Consider the following 23461-nt stretch of genomic DNA (forward strand, 5'->3'; position numbering starts at 1 on the left):
ATGTGTGTGTGTGTGATTTGATTTTAAACAAAGCATCTCCTTCGATTTCTTTTTTCCACATATAAACCGCAGCCAGAAACTTCTCTGGCAAGACATATAGAAAAAATACGATTCTGAAAGCACAGACGAAACATCTCCAGCGTAATCTGCGGCGTCACGCTGGGCTTTTAAATGTCCATTCTGCAGGCACAACTTTCCTGCTAATTAGTTTTGCTTTCCCTCACATTGAGCATTTCTGGGATGTTTTTCTCCGTGTTGAGTGTGGAAGTGAATTTACTTTCTTTGGAGAGCTCGGCTCGGTTTATTCTCCAGTTCAAAAGCTCCGCTGGATCATTTTTATGCGAGATAAATTTGTTCCTCCCGGAGTGCAGAATCTGTCCATATTTAGGCAACCCGGGTTCATTCAGGATACGTTATTCTGTGTGTCTGCAAAAGCTGAGATGTGTCACTCTTTGTATGTTTTGCTGCACTTTTTTATGAAGCGTCCACAAGAGGGCGCTGGTTTTTGTAGGAAACATCTATGATGAAACGTACCCCTGCAAACATTTCTAATGCGCGAATTATGTAGCCAGAGCTACGTATGGGTGCAATTCATCTTTAAAACGAATGCTATGAGGTGGTGTGATGTTGCCAACGGCTTCAGTTTCTTTTTACGCTACACAGCTGACTGCTTTTCTCGGTGTGGACGGCTTTTCCACTGTTACCGGAGTCTGGAGTCTGGTAAAGAACGGTTCCAGAAAGCAGGTAAAACAAAAACAAAAGGCAAAAACTGAAATAAACAAGTAAATGACGATGAGAATGTGGTAATATCAGAAAATGTTTTAAAAATAAGGCAGCCACAAGGGCTTTTGAAAACACTATCGGTTGGTTTTAGGGAAGGGGGTTAGTGGCAAGATTGGTCAATCGGTCAGTGAGTCAGGTAGTCGACGGCGGCCTCTGGTGTATTTATATGAGAACAGCAGGCATGAATGGCACTCGCGAGAGAAATTTGAGATCTTAAAAAGAATACACAGCGGCCTCTGGTGGATTCGTGAAAAACAAAAACAGCAAAAAAATGTATCTCCTGGGACAAATTTCGCGATCTTCAGAAATGTATATAGAGGTACATTTTCAGAATAAGCCTGGGTTGGAAAATGTAAATAAACAGCAGAGTTCAGACCACAGACCACAAATACTATAATCACACAAATTTATAGAAATTATATAAATAGAAAATGTATTTTTTTTAGCTATGAAATGCGAAAATATCGAACGCCATCAAAATCTGTTGAGTTATAAAGGGCTTGAGCTATTTAAAGCTATAGATGGCATCTTTGAGAAGCTCTGCTTGATGTTAAATAATCTAAAAGATTTAGTTTAAAAAGGAATGATGCAAATTTACGGGTAAGCTACTCAGGCTGTCAAATTGAGTTACAAAAATAAAAGTACCTTAGATATCAGTAAAGTTTTTGTGTCTTTGAGTTTCCAACACAATCTCATGGCAATTCATAACTTTGATTTAGTGAATTCGTATGAATTCATGCGATCTAATTCGCACAATTTACTACGATTTGCTCATCTCCCAATGACGATTGGGTTTAGAGGTGGGATTGGGTGCAACGCCTCCTTTTTAAAAACGTACAATTTCATACGACTGAACTCGTACTGATCTACGAATTAGCCACTAAACTGACAAAACGTAAAATACTTGCGGTTTTTTTTGAGATCACGCTGTGTTTCCTACATTGAAAATGCTGGTGAAAATAATTAGTGTTGCTTTAATTCTACTACACTGACTGCGATCGCTAAATTCACTGATTAGATCGATTACACGAGCTGGATTCACTTGCCAGCAGCGCTATAATCCCACTGAGGACACCTGCTGGTTACAAGGCCGAAATGCTAAAGCTTTAACTAAAATTAACAGATTATTATTGTTTGCTGGTGTAGACACAAATATGAGATATTCATTCATTCATTCATCAGGGTTTGTTCTGTAGACTCTCCAAAACTAATATTGCTGAAGGGGGCCAATAATAATGCCCTTAAAATGGCTTTAAAACAAATAAAACTGCTTTTATTCTAGCCAAAATAAAACAAATAAAACTTTCTCCAGAAGAACAAATATTACAGGAAATACTGTAAAAAATTCCTTCATCATTTGGGAAATATTTGAAAAATAAAAAATTCACAAGAGGGCGAATAATTTTGCCTTCAACCATATATGATGTCTCAGTGGATGTGTATGGGTTTCTGCGCGGTGACCCATCGCCCCCCTCCCGTCGACCCCCAACCATCAGGTCAACAGTTGTTCCCCAGAGCCGAAATGGCTGGGCTTTCTGCCAGTGTCAAGAGCTCTGTCTGAGTTTATCCCAGGGTAATTAAGCAGGGGACGCGGGTCAATACAGACAAATAAATCATACTGATCGTCCAAACACTGCCTCCGATTGAGCAAAAACAAGGAGCCGCCCCGTGCTTGTTAGTGCTTAGCTTGAGGTCCGTGCGCATGCTTCACATTACTTCCACAGGAGAACAAACAAACAGAAATGAGAAGAAAGGCATTGTGTCTCTTCATACGCAGAGCGCGCTTTAATTGATACGCTTTATTTTAAAAGATAAAGGCCTAGTGGACATCAGTTTAGTCTCTCTTTGATTGTAAATAAAGCTGATGATGTTGGCGGAACGTGTGAAGGTTGAAGAAAGTTTAAAACATGGCTTTTAATAACAATATGCAGGATCTACTGTCATGACAAGTAGACCACACTGTAAAAATATGAAGCGATTCTGTTTTTAGGGATGTTTTTGGTTTATTTGCGGTGGTGAATTGCTTTATGGGATGTTGATCTCTGCTCTGTTCACTTCTAATGTCGAAAATTCGACTCTACAGTTTAACAAAGTGACTTTTATTGACATTTTTGTAATATCATGTATAAAAAATAGAGAAATTTTCTTTTTTTTTTTTGTAGTGTAAAATACAACACCAACACACACAATATAGCACTTTAAACATACAAATTTTAATAAAAGTAATTTTTTTTACAACTTCATGATTAAAAGTTGTTGGAAGAAAGATTAATGTCTTATAATGCAATTCAAAAGCAGAAATAAACAGGAGAAATGTGAAAAATGAATCACAAATTACGCAAACTGCTAATTTAAAATGATTAATTTTCAAAATGGGCTGTACTCACTTATGCTGAGCACTGTACAAGTACTTATATTTAAGTATTTACGTGTATTAGTTATTTATATAATTAGAATAGTAAGAAGCAAATAAAAAAATATATATATTTATTTAAAATAATTTACTTGCTTTCAATAAAAAATGTTTTTTTTAAACAAGTAAACCCTTCTTCCAGTGGGGTAAAAAAAGAAATGTGTTAAAACTGTTTTCAGTCTGCAATAAGATTATTTCGCTTCCCCTATCGTCAGATTATTTTACTTGTTTTAAGGAAAAACACTTCATTTTGACTCTGCAAACAAAACAGTTTGTATTGCTTTTCTAGAAAATGCTTCTTGATTTAAGAATATTCAGATATTTTGATTCGAAACGAGACAAAATCTCTAGAGGCAGTATTTTTGCAATTGAGTTAAGGCTTACTGTGAATTACTCAGCAATAAAATTGTAAAAATGAATCACAAATTACAGAAAACTGCTAATTCAAAAACATTAATTTTTCAAATGGGCTGTACTCAATTATGCTGAGCACAGTACATGGACTTATATTTAATTATATACATATATTAGTAATTTATTAGAATTATTGACTCTGCAAACAAGACAGTTTGTATTGCTTTTCTAGAAAATGCTTCTTGATTTAAGAATTTTCTATATTTTGATTCGAAACAAGACAAAATCTCTATTAGAGACAGTATTTTTGTTAAGTTAAAGTTTTGTAAGTTAAGGCTTACTATGAATTACTCAGCATTAAAGTTGTGAAAATGAATCACAAATTACGGCAAAATATGCTAATGTGTCACCACTTTTAATTTAAAGATATATTACACAAGCATTTTAACACAAATCTTAAAGTCTTAAAGTCTCCACAATCTTGCAAAAGAAATAAAGCATCTCATTTATAATGAAGAGCTGATATGAAGTGTACATTTACATTATTTCCCTTCGGCTTAGTCCCTTAGGTTTAGGGTTATGTTTTTACTTACCCTACTAAAAGAAGATTTTATTGTTTTAAAAATAAAATAATTTTCTTATTTTCAATAGAATTGTTAAACTATTATTATTTTATATTTGCTTCTTACTCTTTTAACTATATAAATGACAAATATATGTATATAATTAAATATAAGTACTTAGTTCTGCATCTAAGTTCACTTAATTTGGATTTTTTTTTCTAGATAAAGATTTTTTTTTTCTATTGATTAATTTGTCATTAATATGTTTAGAATAGTAAGAGGTGTATGATGGAGTAGAGAATGTGTTGGACCCCAAACCAAACACCTGTTATTAATTTTGGTCTATCTGGCAAAGAAATGTAAACTTTTATTGTGGTTTTCTCCTCAGGTGCCTTCCTTTAAAATGTGGATTTCTCAAGTATGTGCGATATTTCCACTTGAAAAACTCAATTATGACATACATCAAAAGTCAGATGACTTCTGGCAGCTATGGACACCTTTTTGGCATTACATAATAGTTTTAAAAAACTCATCTCTAATAACTGATTTATTTTCTCTTTGCCATGATGACAGTAAATAATATTTGACTAGATATTTTTCAAGACACTTCTATACAGCTTAAAGGCTTCACTAGGTTAATAAGGTGAACTAGGCAGGTTAGGGTAATTAGTCAAGTTATTGTATAATCGAAAAAAAAAATTAGCTTAAAGGGTCTAATAATTTTGTCCCAAAAATGTTTTTTAAAAAATTAATAACTGCTTTTATTCTAGCCGAAATAAAACAAATAAGACTTTCTGCAGAAGAAAAAAATATTATCAGACATACTGTGGACATTTCATTGCTCTGTTAAAAATCATTTGGGAAATATTTAAAAAAGAAAATCAAAATCAAAAGGGGACTAATAATTATGACTTCAACTGATACACACACACACACACACACACACACACACACACACACATATATATATATATATATATATATATATATATATATATATATATATATATATATATATATATATTTTTTTTTTTTTTTTTTTTTTTTTTTTTTGCTCCCATAGACTGTATTACCATGTTTACTTGTTTGTATATCCCCCTTTTATTATTTTTTTTACTTCCCCACTGTATGACTGTATTTGTATGTGCTGATGCATCAAAATAACCAACGACTAATTAAAAAAAGAATAGTAAGAGGTAAGAAAATTAAGAAAATCTAATTAAAAAGTAAGAAAATTATTACTTTTTTGCAGTGAAGACTTTTCTTTGAACCCCACCTAAATTTTCATGTCATTACAGTAACCAAATGTAGCTCTACATCTAAATATTTATGTATAAACTAAATAAAAAATATCTAAATATTTTTTTTCTTCTCTAGAAAAAGCTTTTTTTATTTGAAAATATAAATTTGTCATGAATATTTTTAGAATAGTAAGAAAGTTAGACAATTAAGAAAATCTAATTACAAGTAATTTCCATTAGTAATGTCATCATTACAGTAATTAATGTAGTTCTGCACATATTAAGAGTCTGATCAGCACTTTGCATATCACATATTAACCAAAGCAGCATTTAATAAAGTTTCTCCAGAAGGAGAAAAGCGAGCTGTGCTGAAGTGGACTGTGTTTCTGCGTTCCCCATTGGCTGACGGCAGATAGCAGCGAGAGATGGGAAGCGATGGCGGACCTTATACCATGTCAAATCGCCTTTTCTTCCGGAGGTCAGCACTTTCTGTCTGGGTCCACTCGCATCTTTTCCTCAGAAGTTTTCCCATTCACACACACAATGTACCTGTCAGTCTGAGCAACAGTTTGGGCTTCCACTGGCTCCACATCTCACAGGGAAACACAATATTTCACAGCACCGAACAATCGGCTGTCTGCTCAGGCCAACCATATGCTTACTATGGGGCGCAATATTGACACACATCACCAATTATTCATAAAAAAGGGGAGAGGCGAGAGGTCCTGCACGCTCCACAACACTTTGATCCAGACCTTACACAAAGAAAGCAAAAAAAAAAAATACTCTTCGCTTTTTTAATGAACGCTCATGCATTCCCCTGCACACACTATAATCATTATATTTACATAATCAGTTTAATTATATAGAAAATATATACATACATACTATATATATATATATATATATATATATATATATATATATATATATATATATATATATATATATATATATATTTATAATATTAGAATATTTATTTTATGATTTTTTAATTAAATGACAATGCATTAATTAATAAATTTTTTTGTATATATTTTATTAACACGCATGCATTCATTTGTGCACACACACACACTGAAATCTTTATATTTGCATAATCTGTTTATTCAATTATATATGAAATATATATATTATATTATATTATTATATAGCATATTTTATTTATTTTGTTTAATTAATTTTTTAATTTATTGATATAATGCATTACATAATACACAAGTAATTGTTTTGTATATATTAAATAAACACACATGCCTTCATTTATGAGTGCACGAGCACACACACACACACACACACACACACACTAGTCTTTATATTTTTTTTCACATTTATTATTATACATTATTTTATACATTATTATTACATTTTACAAGGAGGTTCATTCCACTGTGGCGACCCCAGATTAATAAAGGGACTAAGCCGAAAAGTAAAGGAATGAATGAATGAATTATTTGACATATATAGAAAGCATATACAATAATATGCAATATAATAATAATATTTATTTATTCATTATTTATTATTTAGTAATTTAATTAATTATAATTATTTAGTAAAATTACATGATATGTGAGAAATTGCTTTGTTTATTTTTAATAAACGCACATGCATTCCTTTGTTTCCATGTCCCTTTATTCATCAGGGGTTGTAACAGCGGAATGAACCGCCAACTAATCCTGCATATGTTTTACACAGCGGATGTGTACAGTATTGGGAAATGTAAAATTATATGCAAACAAGAATTTAATTAGGTTAGTGTTTTTATAAACTATTACATTAAAAATAGGGCAGCTTTTGTCGTCAAAGCTATATATTATATTATTATAAATATGTAATAATATGTATGAACATATTTAAGCACTAGCACTAATATAAATATGAAAACCAGCCCATAAATATGTTCAAATTCCTATCAAATTTTCAACGTTGCAATATATGCACGGACTCTTTAGTACTATTAATTATACCAGTGCTCGAATATTAAATATAAGCATTCATTCATTCATTTTTCTTCAGCTTAGTCCCTTATTTATCAGGAGTTGCCACTGTGGAATGAACCGCCAACTAGTCCAGTACATGTTTTACACAGCGAATGCCCTTCCAGCTGCAACCCAGTACTGGAAAACACCCATACATACTCATACACTACAACCATTACCCCTATAGTGCATGTGTTTGGAAATATAAACATGAGCACATATTTAAGCACCAGTTTTCATATGCATATTTAATATATGAGCGCTAGTATTTCCATATATGCAAATGCACATATCTGATCATGTTCTCCAGCATATATTTATGTTTTAAAAGCTTTAAAAGTGTGATTTAGTCTGCTGGATAAACCATAACCATAACCACTGTTTTGAAACATTACACTGCTTGACTAAGTTGAATAATTGCTCATTACCTGTTGTACTGTGAAATTGCCGTATTATTGTGTAATTGGACTTTAGAGAACAAAAGCAAGATACGCGTAATCCATATTTATTTATTTAACTTACTTTTAACAAGGCAGAAAGATAATAAGGATTTACATAACACACACACACACACACTCAGACACACACACAGTCAGGTCGCCACAGAGTCGCCCCCTACGAGGTGGGAAAGAGCTGCTGTCCATCAGTGCATGACAGAGCAGATGATTGACAGCTACTCTGAGGGGGCGGAGCTTCCTATTATGATGAGCACATGACATGAAACACACACACACATACAGTTGAGGTTAGAATTATTAGCCCCCCTGTATATTTTCCCCTCTTTTTCAACACATTATCATAGCTTTAATGTGTCCTCTCTAATAACTGATTTCTTTTATCTTTGCCATGATGACAGCACATAATATTAGACATTCTTCAAGACTACTAATATTCAGCTTAAAGTCACATTTAAACTAGGTTAATTAGGGTAAAGTGTAATTTGACAACAGAGTGCGCAAGGTTTATTATACAGGCAATCCAGAATCGTAGTCAATAAGCAGGCGGCAGACATGAATAAGCAAACAAAACAAAGCAAAGATCGGTAAGCGGCAAGAGTAGGCAAGGGAAACTTGTCGTAAAGTTCACACAGTAACAGATACCAATAAGGGCAGCCAGAGCGACCTTTGACGCTCTCACCGCCTTTTGTATGAACACACAGTTACACGTTTGGTGTGATCCCAGTTGTGTCGGCCAATCAGAAAGGAGAAAACAGCACGCATGCTGACATGGAGCAAAAACTCCAGTTGATGCGTCCATACAAACACACTGTACACAAAATTTCGGCAAATCTTACAACACTTTGCTTTCATGTGGACAAACAACCAAACCACATAGAAGAGAGTGTAGCTTTTGAACAACCCAAGCTCATTCTGGAAACGTATGCGGACGTTTCTGGAGACGGCGATTTATGTGGCCGGAGGTACGTAAAGGCCGCGTTCGTTTTTTTTTCGAGCGAACGCCGCGGGGCGGTGTGGCGCCGCTCCGCCCCTCCTCTTCGCGCTCGCCGGCCGACGGCTCGCCTCCGAGTAGAGGGCTTTCCCGACGCAATCAGTTTGTCCGTCTAGCTCACAGCATTGCGTCGGCGGAGCGGAGGCCCCGGAGGAGGAGGACGACAAGCACGAGCCGGAGCCGGCCGCGGTGGACGACGACCGGGATCGAGTCCAGGGAACGGCGAGTTCCGGAAATCAGGTAAGACAAAAAACGGAATCCGGAAAATAAGGGTGAGAACGCAGCGGGATCCGAAAACGCGGTCGAAATCGAAGACGGGGGCTTTTGCTTTTTTTTTTTTTTCGATACGGCAGCTATTCGCTCGAGAACGGCACAGCGGCCTCTCGCGGATCCGCGAAAACAAAAAAACGCTCGAATACGTACCTCCCGGGATATAAATCGCGGCCCGCAAAAACGTCCGGGGGCTACGTTTCCACAATGACCCGGGTTGCTTTTGAAAGCTCATGTGTTCATGTGGACACGGCCTTAAATGACACCCCTTCAAATTGATCTGGATTAGTGTAGATGTAGTCCTAAAAGGGGATATGCAGAGTAAGTCAAAATTATTTGCCAAAATTGTCCATTTTTATTGCTTTTTTTTTTATTTCCCCAAAATGATGTTGAACAGATTCTTGTTCGCAGTATTTCCTCTAATATTTGTTCTTCTGGAGAAAGTCTGATTTGTTTTATTTCGGCTAGAATAAAAGCAGTCCTTAAATTGTTTTAAAGCCATGTTAGGCATACCTGTCAACCCTCCCGTTTTTCCCGGGATTCTCCCGTATTTTACAGTTCTATCCCGCTATCATCCTGTAAAGGTGTTTTCCCGTATCCCTCCCGTATTTTCAGTCTTCCTCTGAACAGCCGAGCCTCCCTATACGCAAACCATACCGCCGAACCACCAGGGGTCGCCCCTTGCTCTTAAACGTGAGTCTTCTGTGCTTTCGCTTTGTTTAGGAATGAAAACACTTATAAATAAATATTAAAAACGGCGCCATTCCCTTTTCTTTGATTACAGGTGCCGTCATCCCTCCTATGCAATCCTCAAAACAGTCATATAACGGTGCATGACTGTCAGCTGACGCGCTCCACAGTGATAAACAGACGCTGTTTCCCAAACAGATTCTGTACACGTAATTTGAAGCGGAGAGAAAGTCTGGCTTTTGGGTGCATTTTTTAACAGACATCCACACATAATTAATAATAACAACAACATATAAAGATGTCGATTTTGTTGTGTTTATTTTTTTCAAACACAACTAGTTTCATCTTAACTGAGCATGAAAAGTCAGGAAAGCAGGCGAATGCTTTCATTATAATGTTAGATGTGTGCAGTTTTAAAGTGACACCTTTAAAAAATCTAAATAATTGAGGGATTTATTCGGTGCTCTTTAATTAGAATGTGTAAAAGTTATACAGTGGAGAAACGGCTAATGAGATTGATAGCTTGATTCTATTTTAATATAATAGCTATTGATTTTAACAAGCAGTTTGCTAATGTATTTGCTGCTAATGTGTATATTTATTTTTCTTTTGTTAATAATTTTAAAACATATTACTGATCTGTTAACAGTTTATTTACAATGAAACAACTCTAAATGAACATATTTAGTAGTAATTTGGTGATTTTTAAAATTTATTTATTTATGTATTGTTTCGTTTTAGGGGGGGGGGGTACTCTTATTATGGTGGGCATTTGCCTTATTTTCACATCCCAATATTGAGAGGTATGATGTTAAGCTCAATATTATTCGCAACCTTAAGCAATATTAGTTTTGTATTGTCTCCAGAACAAACCACTGTTTTACAATGAGTTGCCTAATTACACTAACTTTACCCTAATTACCCTAGTGAAGCCTTTACATGCACTTTAAGCTGAACACTAGTGTCTTGAAGAATATCTAGTCTAATATTATGTGCTGTCATCATGGCAAAGAGAAAAGAAATCAATTATTAGAGATGAGTTATCAACACTATGTTTATTATTATAAGAAATCTGCTCTCTGTTAAACAGAAATTTGGGAATAAAATATACAGGAGGGCGAATAATTCTGACTTCAACTGTATGTAAAAAAAAACAGTCCTATGCAATCCTGAGCCAAAAGGACAGCATAAATATGAATGTCACCTCTCCTGGTATGTTCCATGAGGGAAATTGACTTTTTAGCCTGCTGCTGTCTTCAGCCATATGCTGATGTTTTCATATTCCAGAAAGCCGGCTGAGGGAGTCGTAAAAGTTTCTTTAATTCCACATGATGTCCTGATGCGGCAGAATAAAAGAGCCGTCCGTCTGTCACGGCGCGGAGACTTAAGTGCTGCGCTTCTCCTCTGGCACGCGCATCCGATCCAGCTTATCTATTTTTCATGCCTTCATTCACACTCGCTCACTAATGAGGCAGTAAACATCTTAGCGCACTTTCAAGAGAGCGACTAAGCAACTTGTGCTGGAAAAGTTTCTCAATGCGGAGGGAGGGTGAAACCGCAGACGGTGGAAAGATCTGAAAATCAGACACTCGCAGCTTTCTAATTTGTTTCTAGAAGGTGGAATGTGCATTCTGCTGTTGTACATTCATTAAATATAGACGCAGAGCTTGTGCACCATCTGTATTCATGTCTAACTGTTGATCTGTGCTCACCTGTGTGATGCGAAAGTCATTTATTGTGTGTGTTTGACCCGCTGCTCAGTCTGTGGATTCATTGAGAGCTTCCAAAATACTGTTTAAAGGGCACCTATTATGCAAACATGACTTTTATAAGAGGTTTAAACACAGTTGTGTGTCAGCAGTGTGTGAATATCTCCAACTTCTGAAGGTAAAAATTAATTAATTGTATATATTATAATCAGACTTGATATAAACAGTCTGCAGAAACACTTTGATTGACATTCTCCCTTTGTACGTGTCATCAGAGGGGGAAAGCCCCACCCATTAGTGCCCATCTCTCCATCTCATTAACATAAACTGTAGCCCTGAGTGAGAAGCAGCCATCTGTCTATTAGCCATTAGAGCAGCTGAAGATAATGTCAGCATAGACTAGGAGGATTATAGATGGGGAGTTTAAGACGAAACACTGAATTTAAAGGCAATTTTTCAAAGGAAAATAATATATTAAATGAAAAAAGGACAAAGTAGTGGCATTGTAGTGAAACTTTTAAAGTAATTTTGTAAATAGATTAAAAATGATTCTAAATAACGTTATAAAGTTGCGAGCTGCAGTTCACTTAATGGCCACTAGTGTCATTTAAAACAGGTATTTCTGAAATCTATAAAATTTCATGCTTCTGTTTCTTTTCACGCTATTAGATGAGCGCTTACCTCCGTGTGAACCTCTTTCCTCCATCTGTTTGCCCAGTAGCTCACCATAAGTCGCAGAGAGGAGTTGACCATGACGATAGGGTTCGAGTCCGGTGAAGAACGGTTCTAGAAAGCAGGTAAGACAAAAACAAAAGCCAGAAAATAAAACAAACAAGTAAATAACAGGATGAGAACGTGGTAAGATCTGAAAACGTGGTGAAAATCAGGTGGCAGCTAGCGTTTTTCTTTTTGATGGATTGCTTTTGAAAACACTGTCTGTTGGGTTTAGGGAAGATTTGGTGGGTCTGTCAGTCAGTGGACAGCAGCCATTGTTGGATTTACGTGAGAACGTAAGGTGTGAATGCCACTAACCAGAGAAACTTGAAATCTGAAAAAGCTCACACAGCGCCCTCTGGTGGATTCGCAAAAACCAACTGCAAAAAAATTTAGCTCCTGGGACGTATTCGGCGCTCTCCAGAAATGTATATAGGGGCACGTTTTCAGAATGGGTTGGCAAATCTGCTTGACTTCGCAGATATTACACATAATATTACACATGATGGATAAGATCAAATAATAGCAAATAATAAGAACAAATAAATTTGGAAATGCACTTTTACACAGGAAAAAATTGAAAAATCATGAAACAACAGTGAAACTTTTTATGGCATTTAGCAAATCGATTGAAAATTCTTTAAAATAAGGTTATAAAGTTACTTAACGCAGTTTCTGAAATCTATATTTCATGACCAATAAAAAAAATAACTGGATTAAAATTAGTATGACTGTTATTCCCTCAGTCCATTTAGAAATGTGCCTACATTATTGCAACAAATAATAAGTTTAGTTACAAGTTTCTCTAGAGGGCGCTGCTTACATTTTTGCTTAGATCAGTGGTCCTCAACCACTAGGGTGCGCATTAGTTCCAGTCCATGGATCAATTGGTACCGGGCCGCAGAAGAAATGATTAATTTTTCTGTTTTATTTATTGTCTTTGTCTGAAAACAAATGCAACACTGTATAAAGTGAGCTACGAGACTACTGACCACACCAGAAAAGTGTCCATCAAGAGGTAGATGGGTGACAAATACATATGTATCACTAATCTTTAAAACGAATGCTAGAAGCAGTATGACACCATTCCTTTTTGCACCACAAGCTGACCCGCTGTTGCTCAGTGGCCCGCCGTATACGTGGGCAGACTTGTGATGCAGAGAGGAGTTGACCACGATGACGGGGTTCGAGAATGGTGAAGAACGGTTCCAGAAAGCAGGTAAGACAAAAACAGAAGCCAAAAATAAAATAAGTAAGTAGCAGGTTGAGGAAAAAAATGGTGGTAAAAATCAGGCAAGGGCTTTTCTTTTTCTGGATTGCTTTTGAAAACGCTGTCGGTTGGGTTTAGGGAAGGGATTGGGTGAGGAGATTGGTCAGTCAGTCGACAGCGCCCTCTTTACGTGAGAACAGCAGGCCTGATTGTCACTCGCGAGGGAAATTTGAGATCCCAAAAAGCATACACTGCGGCCTCTGGTGGACTTGCATAAACAAAAAGTGCAAAAAAGTAGATCCTGGGACATATTTGGCGCTCTCCAGATATGTATATAGGGGTACATATCAATAATGAGCCAGGGTTGATTTTACATTGCTTTTATCTATTTTGTAAAAGCATGCTTCACTGATCTCGAACCAGAATCTCTGAAGCCCGAACACCAGACACAATGAGCTACGAGCTAACTGACTACATGTAGATAGATAGGTGACAAAAACATATTGATTACTAATCAAAGACAGCGTCAAACTGTATTGTGGTGTTTATTTGCTGTTGTGCAAAGAATTGCACAAAAATAACCCTTTGTTCGTCAATATTATATCACTGTATATATCTTTAGTGTGAAAAGGAAGAAAAGTTGCCATCTTCTTACTGCCCCCTAGTGTTCATTTTAAACACAAACTGCAGCCAAACATATGTTTAAGTGCGCTTTAGAAAGTCCAATGAGCCCGTGTTATATTTCCCTGGCACTTCCCGATCAATTCTACAGATGAATTCATTAATTTCAGAGCGGATTTCTCAGCCCAGCCTGGCTTTTAATGTAAAAAACATGAACGCTGCGTCTCCCAGCGCAGCCGAAGTTCCCTTGGTAGCAGAAAGCAGTAGCCACTGTGAGTTTTTAATCAGCGCAGTTATGTAAGGGTTTTTCATCCGCACCAGATCATGTCTCGGCGCGCGCAGGCCGACAGATGCTCGGTCCAGCTGGTGCCCAAAAAGTTTATAGCCCAGTTGGAACGAGGGTCCTTACGCTCTCCACAATGTTGGCCACCGTCGCCTGTTTTAACGAGTCACGAATAGCCTGTTTATCTCCTGCTCCCTGCTGTTTCGGCATTTTCCCTTCCAGAACAATCCCAGAAACACATGCTGCTACAGACGCAAGTGCAATGTGCACAGACACGCCGAGCCAAATCGTAACAAGGAGCGTTTTTTGTGTGTGTGTGCGAATGTAAGAGGGATTACAGGACGTGTAATAAAAGCAGCGATTCAGATGTTGCGTTTGACCCTTTCAATATGGCCGGCCGGAGAAATCGCAGCTCAACAAACACTCAAATGACTCGGTAATTGGCGCGCTTTGTTGTTCATGTTTTGGCTCGGCTGCAAACGGTGTGAAATGCTTTTCTGTAATGGCGTTACATTATAACAACACATGGCTCGCTCGGAAGAGATATAAGCTGGCAGGAGCATGGCGGACGTGGCAGGTGGTGTTGACAGTTTCTCCGTCAGCTCTCAGAATAATGATTTAAAGTTCGCAGATCAGACACACCACAAAACATCAACTTAGAGGAGGGCTGTTGGAAAGCGTCGGTAAATAAAACACAATCAGCTAAATGAAGTGTTGCCAGCACAGCAGGGCACAGCGTCTAATGTGTAGATTTACGAGGAGACGCTGTGAAACACCGTTTGTTCTCCTCCAGACTGATCTTCAATCTGAGAGTAATAGAGTCGCTTTATGCAAACTTTTGCTAAGCAACTGCGTACGAGTCGCTGTTAGTCAGCCAAAACGTGAAAACACTGTCGTTACTTCTCATCCTCAGGTCGTCGGAGATCATTATGGGAGGATATATGGAGCTTCTGAAGCCGTAAACACTCACTGGACATGTTCAACTGTTTGTTAATGTACATATCTAATCAGCCAATCAGATGACAGCATGTTTAAGGGTTGGTTCACACAAATATTTACATTTTTGTCATTTATTATTCGCCCTCGTGTGATTCCAGTCACCTTCGTTCATCTTCAGAACACACACACACACATTTATGTCATGCAGAGAGACCTTTGTCTGTACGGTGGCTCTGAATAATCAAAAAATAGCTCAATAAACTACTAATTAGCTGATTATTAATATTTAGTACGGTTGGGTTTAGGTATTCGGGGTGTAAAATATGATCACACTTTATAAGCGCTAATAACTAGTTAATATCTTAGTAACAGGCAGGTAATAAGACTGTAAAGTGTGCAAAATGTTAGTAAAACTTTGGTTTCAGTAATAATTTACACCATTTACTACTGACTTATTATCTGCCTATTATTCAGATATTGGATTTAGTCAGCTACAACGTGAAAATGCTCCTGATATTGGACAAATGCTGTCATTAAGGGACAATATATGGAGCTTCTGAAGCTGTAAACACGCACTGGACATGTTCAACTGTTTGTTAATGTACATATCTAATCAGCCAATCAGATGACAGCATGTTTAAGGTTTGGTTCACACAAATATTTACATTTTTGTCATTTATTATTCATCCTCGTGTGATTCCAGTCACCTTCGTTCATCTTCAGAACACACACACACACACACACACATTTATGTCATGCAGAGAGACTTTTGTCTGTACGGTGGCTCTGAATAATCAAAAAATAGCTCAATAAACAACTAATTAGCTGATTATTAATATTTAGTACGGTTGGGTTTAGGTATTAGGGGTGTAAAATATGATCACACTTTATAAGCGCTAATAACTAGTTAATATCTTAGTAACAGGCAGGTAATAAGACTGTATAGTGTGCAAAATGTTAGTAAAACTTTGGTTTCAGTAATAATTTACACCATTTACTACTGACTTATTATCTGCCTATTATTCAGATATTAGATTTAGTCAGCTACGACGTGAAAATGCTGTCTGAATGGACAATATATGGAGCTTTTGAAGCTGTAAACACTCACTGGACAGTTCAACTGTTAGTTAATGTACATATCTAATCAGCCAATCAGATGACAGCAGGTTACAAAAAATGAAAATTCTGTCATTTATTATTTGTCAGTCATTTATAATTCACAATTCATGCTAATAATAAACCATTAACTATAAATTTTAGCTTAATAAACTGAATATGAACAATATTCAACAGTTTTTTCTTTGTTTATATATATATATAAAGGAATAATAATTTATGCAGTCATGCACATGTTTTGACAGCTAATATACCGGTGATTTGATGCTTTCCAAAAGTTGCAGACGCCTTTACCGATATCAAAATAATTTTTTGATGCAAAATTAATTTAAATTCCTTATACTAATTAAGAAACCAAAATAGGCCTAGGCCACTAATAATCTATGTAAAATGTATAAATAAAAATTAGTAAACACTCGTCACATAAAAGCGTAAAACCTGCAGACCACAACAAAGGTGAAGTTATTGCGTGTCATAATTTAACAAACCGTTTACTATGAATTTGATGTAATTTTGCTCACATGGATAAATGAATATTAATCAGATGATGTCATTTCGGTGCTGTGCCGTCAGCCAATCGTTGCATTGCTGATCATGATTTCGAGGATCGATCAATCAGTCCTTTACAACACACACAGCCATCTCAGATCAGTTCATCCAGACATTCTAATCTGATTCATAAAATCTTGTTTGAAAAACCAAATTAGCCAGAGATCAGTTATCAAGACGAACAGATCCAGGATCTGCCAAATCTTCTTAGATCATTTAAGCGAGGTACGAAGAACGGAGCCCAGGTGACTGATACAAAAACAAAATACATTATACTAAGAAAACATCAATGAAATCCACTCAAATAAACAGATTAAACTTCCTTATTTAAAAATATATATATGTTTTGAGTTTAAATTTTAAAGTGGAGAGTGACGACACCACTAAAATCCATAGCGGTACATTTATAAATGAATAGTTAAAAAATGCTGGGCTCCAATAATTTTGAGTGTAACTATCTGACCAACACTTTCGTGTATAGGTCACAGCTCATGCTATTAACAATCCATTAACTAACACTACTAGCTTAATAAACTACTAATTAACTGCTTATTAAAAGAAAGCAAGGTAGAAATTGAGTTTAGGCATTGGGATTAGAGATGTAAAATAAGATCTTACTTTATAAACGCTAATAAACAATTCACATATCAATAATAAGCAGGTAATAAGCCAGTACTAATTAGCATGAATTGTGACCTAAAGTGTTACCCTTTATTTTAATGTACAATTCACACTATTACCAAACCATTAACTAAGACGTTTTGCTCAATAAACAACTAATTTGCTAATTATTAATAGTTAATAATGCAGTAGTTAGGTTTAGGTATTGGGATTATGGATGTGAAATAAGATCATACTTTATAAGCACTAACAAACAGTTAATATCTTATAAAAAGCAGGTAGTGCGAGAGTAGTAAATGGTGTGTAACTTTAACTAAAATGTTATATGTTATTATTTATTATTACTCATTAGTTTACCCAATAGTTACTCTTTAACTAAATGAATTTAAAATAAAGAGTAACCAATATTTTGTACAGTGTTATTAGCAGATTTGTTTGGTAACACTTCACGGTATTAACAAACCAATAACTAAGACTTTTAGCTCAATAAACTACTAATTAGCTGCTTATTTTAATACAGTAGTAGTTGGGTTTAGATATAGGCAAGAATTAGAGATGTAAAATAAGATCATACTGTATAAGCACTCATAAATAGAGAACATCTTAATAGCATGCAGCTAATAAGACAGTACTAACTAGCATGAATTGTGACTTAAACTACAGTGACACCGGTTTATTTTCTACAGTGTTAAGCATTAAGCATTTCCTCTCTCGATAACTACTCGTCTAATCTCTACTAAAGCCGAAACGATGTGCGTCCAGAGATCATGATCTGAAAGTATCTGAGGAATCTTGGCGGAGGAGAAACTTCATCCCAGCAGCGTGAAATTGTTATTCTGCAATTGTCCCCTTTGTGGCGAGCGCAGAGTTCACCCCTTTTTGCATTCTTGTCATTGTACAGGTCACTGAGGCAGAGGCGGCCAAGTAGAAAAGATCCTGCCAGCTTTGGAAACAATGGAGAAAGCCGCCCCATAAATGTCTCCAGTTCTGTAGCGTCCCATTGACTCGCCGAAACCCCACCAAGATGTCACCGGTCGACCAGCCCTCTTTAAAACAGCTTAATTAGCTGAAAGGCCGCGGTTGTCTGAGCGTGTTGGCGGTGAAATCCAAAAAAAGGGCTGAAAAGTGTTTCTCTCCACCTCTCATTGTCCAGTGACAGAAATCGGCGTTTTCCTTCAGAGCGGAAGACAAATAAAACAACATTCCTTTCAATCAGACTGAAGCGCCTGACGACTGTTTGATGGCCGAGAAACGTCTCCGTCTGCTTAAAACACACACCGTAAACAAAGACAGCAAGGGCTTTGATTATGCTGTGACATGAAGATGTAAAACAAAGGATCCCACATAGCAAAATATCCCTGGCCCAGCTCTGGCCCACACAAACAGGTTTTGCTTGACCCACATGCTGCAGTGAATTACGGTACAGGACCAAGTCTTGCTTTCAGACAAGGGTCAAACATAGACATAGAAGTCTCAGCCAAGTTATTAACTGGTCCACAGCGGAATGAACCGCCAACTTATCCAGCATATGTTTTACGCAGCGGATGCCATTCCAGCTGCAACCCAACACTGGGAAGCACCCATCCACACATACACTACCCACGTAACAAAAATTCTCTGGCCCAGCTTTGGCCCACACAATCAGGTTTTGCTTGGCCCACATGCTGCAGTTAATTATGGTACATGACTGGACCAAGTCTGGCTTCCAGACAAGGGCCAAACACAGACCATATCTGGGCCAAGTCTCAGCCAAGTTAATAACTCATAACTGGTCAACAGCGAGACCCCAGATTAATAAAGGGACTAAGCCGAAAAGAAAATGAATGAATAAATGGTCCACAGTGGAATGAACCACCAACTTTTCCAGCATATGTTTGACGCAGCAGATGTCATTCCAGCTGCAACCCAACACTGGGAAACACCCATCCACTCTTGCATTCACACACAAGCACTACCCACGTAACAAAAATTCTCTGGCCCAACTTTGGCCCACACAATCAGGTTTTGCTTGGCCCAAATTACGAAACATGACTGGACCAAGTCTGGCTTCCAGACAAGGGCAAAACATAGATCATATCTGGGTTAAGTCTCAGGCAAGTTAATAACTCATAACTAGGGAAGACAGGTTGGTGTGTATTTTAGTGTATTTTAAATGTGGGTCAAGACAGGCCGAACTTACGTGGCCCACATATCAATTTTTAACATCCAGGCCAAATACTACATTTTACATCTGCCCAAATCTTGTGTGCCACCCTGAAGACGGTGCCATCTTTGCCAAACCCGAACCATGTTTGGCCCACATGCTGTATGTCAGTGCCGGATACATGCATGCTGTGCCAGCTTTTTGCCAAATCTGAGCCAGAATTCTTTGCTACCTGTGTCTGGCCAATTTAGTTAATCAATTGTAGTATTTGGCCCAGATGCTAATAATGGATATGTGGCCTACGTAAGTTTGGCCTGTCTTGACCCACATTTAATATACATGTTGGTCTCACTTTATTTCGATGGTCCATTTGTTGAATTTAAGTTACATTGCATCTACATGTCAACTACTTCTCATTAGATTATCAGCAGACTGTTAACAGTCTACATATAATCTAATGAGATTTAGTTGGCATGTAGATGCAATGTAACTTAAACTCAACAAACAGACCAGCAAAATAAAGCGAGACCAACATGTATATTAAATGTGGGTCAAGACATGGCCCGCATATCCATTATTAGCATGTGGGCCAAAAACTACATTTGATTATATTGCGAATAGAATGTGTAAATAAATAGTGTTTGACATCTCAAACTTATAATTGTTACTGATGAAAAATCAAAAACATTGCACTGTAAAAAACGCTGGGTTGTTGTAACCAAGCGGCAACCTCCCGCTCTCTTTCGGGAAGCCAATACGGAAGTAACTAAAACTGCAATTCATCCGAAATTCCGCTAGTCCTGGCCGCTCCTGGCTCCATAATAGAGCACATTTCAATTGAGCCCACTGTTAGAATGGCCAACTTTACAGCAGAAAAAAAGGTGTTTACAGCCTGCTACAAAAACAGATTTTGATTAATACAGCTAATATTACCCTTCATGACAACTGTGAGGGGGGTGAATTTTTTTATAACTCATCCGTTTCCTTTATAATAAATTATATTAAGTTTGCATAATTAAGGGCGTGGCCACTTGAGTGACAGCTAGGTCTTGTTGGTCGCCGTCACGTCACCTCAGCTGAATCCTGCAGATTAGCCACTGAACTCGGCATGTTTATCGTATTTCTGTGTTGTTTTATGTGGCTTTACACAGTCAACTGCCTTTTGGACTTGTTTCCTACAATTATTAGATGGCATGGCATGCTGAGTGCACTTAATTGTGCTCACAAACCATTCACGTGGCCTCCGTTTCCCATGTGAGTAAAGTTATATACTTATATACCATCTCTATACATGTATTTGTTTTATTTAAGATCATTTATCATTTATATTTATATTTAGAGGTGTAATGCACTCCAGAATCTGACAGGTTGATTAGCTGTAGGCTCTAGAACAGTCATCTGAAGTGTTGTCATACAGTGTTATGCTGGAGTTCATCAATAGTCTTACATTTACTAACACAGACTATATCTGAAGAGTTTGGATGTAATTTTCCTCCTGTTGAAAAACGTCATAAGAACAATTTTTAGTGGCTTAATGTATTACTACAGTGTTATAAAAGTCTAAACACTTTATTGATATAGTGTACAACCAAGCACAAGTGGTCAGAACACAAATGAGTCACTATTAATAAAGTATTAAGCATTTCTCCCAAAGTAAAGTGTGTCTGAACCAGGTCCAAACAAACTGCCCAGCAAGTGTCAGTAGCTCCGCCCACTCTCCGCCCTTGTTTGGTTTCCCGCCGTGGGTGTGATGACGCGTGAACAAAATGGCGACGGTTGGCCACACCTATTTGTGGCTTCTTTTGCGCTCTTCAGAAACCTATGGGTGACGTCACGGACACTACGTCCATATATTTTACAGTCTAAGGTTGTAACCCAACATTGGATCAAATATGGTCAAAACCCAACATTGGGTTAATTTATTTCAGCTAAATTTTTATGCTCTACAACAACAAAGCATTTCTAGATTCTGCTTTTGCACAGCAACAAGCAGGCTGTTAATGGTGGCCTAGCAACATTAGTTTCTTACATCACATCTCAGACTGTTTTTTTTTAATCATATCTGTTAATAATATATTTAATTGTAATCCATTTAGTATTCTGGTGTCATGGTTGTCAGTTGGCAACTCTGTGTGGAGTTTGCATGTTCTCCCCATGTTGGCGTGGGTTTCCCCCACAGTCCAAACACATGTGGTACAGGTGAATCGGCTAAGCTAAATTGTCCATAGTGTATGTGTGTGAATGAGTGTGTATGGATGTTTCCCAGTGATGGGTTGCAGCTGGCAGGGCATCCGGTATGTAAAACATGTGCTGGATAAGTTGGCAGTTCATTCCGCTGTGGCGACCCCTAAATAATTAAGGGACTTAGCTGAAAAGAAAATGAATGAATGAATGAATTCAGTATTGTTCATGTTGACGTTCTCATCTCCCAGCATTTATTCCCCAATAATGACTCTACACAATCCTTTGTTTAACATCTTATACTTATAATTGTCAGTGATGGAAAATCAAACGCACAGTCAGCAGGCAGTTCGCTTCCAGTCTATTGTCCCGCAGGCCCATAGATCAGCTTGACAGAGCGTCTAATGTTGATTCCCACACAGAGAAGATCCAGCCGTCCAGCAGGTAGATCTCCATGGCCTCCCGATCCGCCGGGCGCCGCGGGATCCGCTCACCTTTGACATGGCCTCCTCAATGCCAGTTTGTTTTCCGATTGCTACGGTTCATCTTCACGCCGAGGCGGACAAACAGCGGTAAACAGGCCGCGAGCGGTTCAAAGGCGGAGCAGAAAGGCAGGGTCTCCACTTCAGCTGTGTTCACATGAGAATCAATCTGTTTTGAGTCTTTGAAGAGCCAGACGCATAAAGGAATAACAGGGGTCTGCTCTGAAAGGACAACAAGAAATCCGCCTGAAAGGAACTATATGACGAATATATGAAGGGCTTGGAGAAAATGATTGAACAATGCATGCCAACTTCTTAAATGCAACTACATTTTTGTAGAACTCTCCACAGATAACCCATTACTTTTACTGAAGTAAAAGGGGGGACAACATGAAGGAATTAAGTTAACTTAGTAGTTTTAACAAATCTAAGTGGATTTAAGATCAAGAATTGTGTTGTTTCAGCTCATTTTTAATAAGTAGTTTAAACAAACAGCAAACATACTTTTTTTTGTGGGGTGTACCATGCTGTCATTCTCAAATTGCATTACAAAAAAAACATGCTTTGCTTACTTAGAGCTGTGTTGTTTCTAGACCAAATAATTCAAAACAATTGTTAAATCAAGCAGCAATTGGTTGGCAATAGGCCAACGTCCAACCTAAAACCAACCAAATATCAACATCTAATGATGTTACAGCTTGATGTTGTGGGGACGTTACCAGTATGAAGCCTTTCAGACATTGGATTTTGGTTGCCATACTTGAATAAATGTTAGTGTTTGACGTCAATGTAATGCTGGTTTAAGATGTTGGCTCAACGTTGGATTTTGGTCACTTTCCTGACCTAAAATCAACTAAATATCAACGTCATTATTGGACATCAAAATAATGTTGGCCTTAGACACTGATTAGACATTGAATTTTGGTCACCTGACATCACAACCTACATCTAACCTAATATTAATGTCTTATGACGTTGTGTGCCTGCTGGGCAATGACTAGATGCACTACAGAATGTTACGTTTACACCATAGACTGTAAAATATATGGACGAAGTGTCCGTGACGTCACCCATAGGTTTCTAAAGAGCGCAAAAGAAGCCACAAGTAGGCGCGGCCAACCATCGCCATTTTGTTCGCGCGTCATCAC

The 23461-nt window shown here is 37.3% G+C and overlaps 1 protein-coding gene and 1 long non-coding RNA gene across 3 annotated transcripts in view; one reads left to right on the top strand and one right to left on the bottom strand.

Moving 5' to 3' along the window:
• The window catches only part of nrxn1b (neurexin 1b), a 799620-nt gene that overhangs the window by 518878 nt on the left and 257281 nt on the right, over positions 1-23461 (top strand). The window lies entirely within an intron of this gene.
• Positions 10486-23461, bottom strand: part of LOC141377092 (uncharacterized) — a 92436-nt gene continuing 79460 nt past the window's right edge. For both annotated transcript variants that reach the window (XR_012389064.1, XR_012389065.1), the window contains one exon: positions 10486-12240. This is a non-coding gene — a long non-coding RNA (uncharacterized lncRNA). The remainder of the gene's footprint in view (positions 12241-23461) is intronic.

This window comes from Danio rerio, chromosome 13 (genome assembly GCF_049306965.1).
Source record: "Danio rerio strain Tuebingen ecotype United States chromosome 13, GRCz12tu, whole genome shotgun sequence".
NCBI lineage: Eukaryota > Metazoa > Chordata > Actinopteri > Cypriniformes > Danionidae > Danio > Danio rerio.